The sequence below is a fragment of the Brassica oleracea genome, chromosome C3, assembly GCF_000695525.1.
Source record: "Brassica oleracea var. oleracea cultivar TO1000 chromosome C3, BOL, whole genome shotgun sequence".
Classification (NCBI taxonomy): Eukaryota; Viridiplantae; Streptophyta; class Magnoliopsida; order Brassicales; family Brassicaceae; genus Brassica; species Brassica oleracea.
In genome coordinates, this window is record NC_027750.1 from 15,358,024 (window position 1) to 15,363,218 (window position 5,195).

Consider the following 5,195-nt stretch of genomic DNA (forward strand, 5'->3'; position numbering starts at 1 on the left):
TGCTATCACAACAACGGTGAAAAACATATATATCATAGTCACAATAATTATAAGAATTTGTTATTTTAGAGAGAGAGTGAGATGAATATATATAAGCCTACCGACGAAAATATGGAGGTAAAAGTACAATTTATAGTGTTTTTCTTTTTGTTGACAGCCCATAATGCAAATAAATTTATAGCCGTTAAGTAGTTTCGAGAAACTACTTGCTCTGACCAGGTCTAATCTAGCTACATAGCTAAAAATGATTCCTCTTCTTCTTGCTTTCTTGGCAAGAGAATCTGCGCGCACACTTCCTGATCTAGGAATATGAGAGATGGTAAAGCCCGCAAAATCGTCTTGTAAAAGGCGGTGAGAGACTAGGTCTGGGCTAAAGGCTGGCCAGTCTGTAGGATTTTCAATCATGTAATAAGGGCAGTCCGTCGCGATATGAATCAAAGGAATATGTAGATCTTTCAGGCATGACAATGCTCGAAGGAGACATTCCATTTCAGCATGAAGGGCTGGGAGGCTTCTACGACAGTTTTAGAGTCCCAAACGTTCAACACCCATGTGGTCCCTATGTATCCACCCTAGTCCACCAACAAGACCATGAGTAACCCAAAAGGCATCAATTTGGCATGTCGAGATTTGGTGTACCAAGAGAGGGGTCGAAGCTACGACAAGTACATGGGGGTCACCGGTGTCCTCCTCTTCCTCCTTAGATACAATTTATAGTTATAAAGATCACAAATAGATAAAAATATTTGACCGAAGGGGAATCCGACATGTAAAAAATGCAAGTTTATTATTCTAAACATGTAACAAACTGATAGTATGCAACAAAATACGTTTGATTTTCTCTTGAAATTAAAGTGTGCATGAGACAAAATAAGAAATTAAAAAAGGAGCTCGCTAGTCGCTTCCAAGGATAGAAGATGTCTGATAGCTTACAATACTCAAGCTTAGAATATTTCCATTACTTTATCAACGAATCAAACCTGAAACCAAACGTATTTGTTCCATTAGTAGGGGAAGCTTTAGAAAGTTAAAACCATAACTATCTCATTGATGTGTTATGGGTTGGTATTTCTCTTCGATCTATCGAAAGAAAGCACGATAAATATCCATAAAAAAACATATCAAATACAAAAAAAAAACATATCAAAAAGATAAATTGCAAAGATAAAAAGAGAAAGGGTGAATGTCGAATTTGTCAATGGTATTGAACACAATGACAAAATCATTTTAACTTTTCTCTCACATAAAGTAGATGCAATATATATATATATATATATATATATATATATATATATATATATAGCTAAACCAATAGTTTATTAATGTTTTTATTGAGATATTCCACATAATTATATTCTACTTTCTTAAAGTTTCTTAAGCCACTTAGATAGCTGAGTTCGTGTAACGAGCCATGCATGCTGCTTGCATTTTAATATTTCTGGTGCATTGTTACAGCAATAACAACATCTTCCGGTACAATGAATGGGACGGACACATTTTCTGTCGAATTCTAAACCATCTGAGTTTCCCACTATATAAGAAAAAAAACATTAAATGAGTATATAATAGTATATGTATAGTTGTAATGCCTACCATGATAACATGATGGAAAATGGAAAATATTTTCATATTTGCATATTGCATTTATACATACATTGATGTAGAGGAACAAGAGAAATCATGATGAGGCAGATGATAGCAAGATGTGATGATGACATTATCGTAATACTCTTCTTATTAAAATATGCGTATATATGATATTTGATGGTTGTATTTCCTAGGGACGTACAATAGAGACTATATACATATAAACTAGGGCCGGCCCGCCCTACGGACGGGATGATAATTTAAAAATAATATAAATAGTTAGAGTAAATATTTTTGATTTTTGCTTAATATTTGTTTTTATTTTAAAATGTTTTTTCTGTATTAGTATGAAACATTATTTTATTGATTGTTATTCTTTATTCAGTTTTATTCTTATTACAATTAACCAAAATTTTACTTATGATTAATAAGATTGTTTATTTGAAATTTTATTTGTTTTAATTTTGATGGTGTAGTATTGTCGATTTATTTGTTTAATTTGAAGTTATCTATTTTTATTTATTCAATTACATTATTTTATATCGTGTGTCTTTTATTCGACTATATAACTATATATTTTATTTTAACACAGTTGTGGATCTATGTTTATAGTTTTTTAGAATCCTTGACATAAATATTTAAAATACATTCTACATTTATTTAATTATAATAACTTAACATAACTATTTTATATAAAAAAATATTCATTTTCTTTCTATTTTTTCTGTATTTTGTTATATTTTTCCTAACAATTATTTTTGATTATCTATTTTGTTTTTTGTTGTGGTCTTATTTTCGTAGAAACTTTTTATAATCTTTTATGTATTACTATCTCTTAAAATAGTTATTAATTAACACCAAATCAAATAGTTGTTTACATATAATAAGTCAAATAGATAGTTGTTTCCTCAAAAAGATGGAGGGATTAATTGTTTTATAATCTACCAAAATTCTAAATAAAATAATCGTATTATTACCATATAAAAAAACCTAGTAGATAAATTAATTTTCCGTCTAAATTGATATGAGAAAGAGAGCATCATGTAGGGGCTAAATTGACCATTTGACAAAAAAGTGAATATAATTTTTAAACTATAATAAAGGATAAGGGTCAGTATACAAAAAAAATAAAATAAAAGATATGGGTCAAAAAATCTAAGATAAAGAACTAATACAAGAGTGCATACAATATTTGGTCGACATATGGACTTTGTTTCTCATATTTTCTCATTTGGTGCATCCATTCACTTTCTCGCCCTCTATTATGATTTCACATTTGTCCTGGATAGATAATCTGTTGAACTTTGCCACTGCCATTTTTGTTTTGTATTTTTTTTTTTTTTGTTTCGGCTGGTGTAAATGTGTACAACTCTGTTTTTGTGTAGACATTTTCAATGTTGGTTGCGTTAGAAACCTTACCGCTTTTGAATACCAGGAAGGTAGGTAAAGTTAACATTCATCCAATTATTTCCAAACATATATAAATGGGTATATCATCATCATCACCCTTACAGATAACACCATTGTAGATTCACACAGTAAATAAAAAAAGAAGAGCAAGATAAGAGTTTCAAAAACCACAAAGTCGATGACTCAATCTTGTGGTTAATGCTTGTGATTCCAATGGTTTCGTACATGTTCTTCGGATTAGTAGCAAACTGATTCTGCAAGCCTTCACGGTTCACCTCTACTCTCTGTTTGGTGATAAACCGGTACCAGTAGTACTTGGGATTCTCGGTGTGTTGTTCACTTGCATGCCCATGTTTGGTCTTGCCCACTGCAAAGGGTTCACTCCTGTCACTCTTTTCACTGTTTCTTCTGCCATCTTAACATGCACAAAATTGTATCAATGCAATAAAACTTAGTTAAAACATTAACATTAGATAGAGAATCATATTTTTGGGTGTTGTAAAATCTTTGAAAAACTTATGAGTCACAGCAATATGTACTTTTGTTCTCGAGTTTCGATGTCAGCTCTTAGAATTCTGTTGTCGAAAGCAGCTGCATCATACTTCTGATTCATGTCACCAAGACGACCAAGTAAAGTAGAATGCTCAGCTCTTAATTGGTTTACCTACCAAACATGAAAACATTTCCTATAAACCAATGGAACGCTGCTGAATAGCAAGAAAGATATCGAGAAATGTAGATGCATATGATTCTGATTCATTCATTTGTTCTTTCTTTCTTCTCCTGGAGCGCCTAGCTGATTCTCGGTTTGAGAGAATCCTAACCAAACAATTTCGAAATATTACAAAGAATTTATAAATTGGACTCGGCTTTAGACTTAACGACCATCTTTCCACTTTCAAAAAGATTTTTCTAAGAGTAACATAAAAGTAACAGAAACATTCTTCTTCTAGATTTCAGTTGTTACTTTCTCTTTAAAGAAAGTAGAAACTCCCTGCCACAAACATTTCCCCGTAAGACTTACAAGTCGGACGTATCTCTATATATAGAGTGGTTATCAGAAAAAAAAAGAAGACGATCCAAGATACAAAAGTTCTCAAGAATTGTACCTCCTAGCACGCTTAACGTTGTTAGGATCTCCATTATCAGCTGTTTATGTGTCTCCATCAAAATCGTTGTCATCAGAATCATCTGGTGATGAAATACTTGTGGTTTGCCTTGCTGGAACAACATCTGGTTTCTTTTTAACGCTTGTTCAGGGAACAGATCTAACAGATCAAACCCCGGCTGACCTTTGTGCCACAACAACAGAGCCTAGAATATTACAAAAAATAACCCCGATATCCACAATCCGAAAAAACATATCATCCAGAGAGTATATACCATAATCAAAGGAGCTTTCTTTTTCACTACTTGTTAAATAATCTCCTTTAGTAGCTCCCAATGTTCAAGAACACCAAAAATCAAAAACGTAGACTGGGATTTCAAAAGTGTTACCGTTTAGGGATTATGATCTCTCTATCCTGAGCTCTCTTCAGCTGCAAACTGCTTCTCTTCTCTGACCAATCAAAAGTGTTACCGTTTGATTCATCATCTCTTTCACTATCATCGCCCCAAGAGGGTCTTGCACCAGTGGATCTATAGAGTGAAATCAAATGCCTTGAATGAGCTCTTCTCCTCCAGATGTCCGTTGATGCTTCTGCTCTATTCGCCATCTCCAAAAAAGCAACAATGTGCATGTTAATCAGTACTCTCACAAACCCTAGCAAGGTACAAAAGTTACCATATTGTCCAACAAAAACAAAGCCAGCGAAATAATAACTTTTGGTACTCGTAATCCTCTGATAATATAAGAGTAATAACAAACTGATAATTATAAGAGTAATAACAAACGTTTAAAAAATATAACATTTGATTTCAATCTTATGACCAAGGAGATGCGAAGAAGGATATACGGTGGTGATAAAAGAGTTGATCGGAGCCCCTGCTTCAGTGTAAACCGAAGAAAGGTCAACTGATGCGGTATTAATATTTCTCACGGTCACGACGGTTGTAGTGGTGACTGAAGAGGCAGAGACCAAGAGGCTAAGATGGTGTTGAGAGGATTCTGCGGCTATGGCGGCAGGGCTTGAGCTGTAGCTGTGATCATCGGATGGACCTTGGTCGTAGAGAAGAGGAATACTCACGTATATTTATAC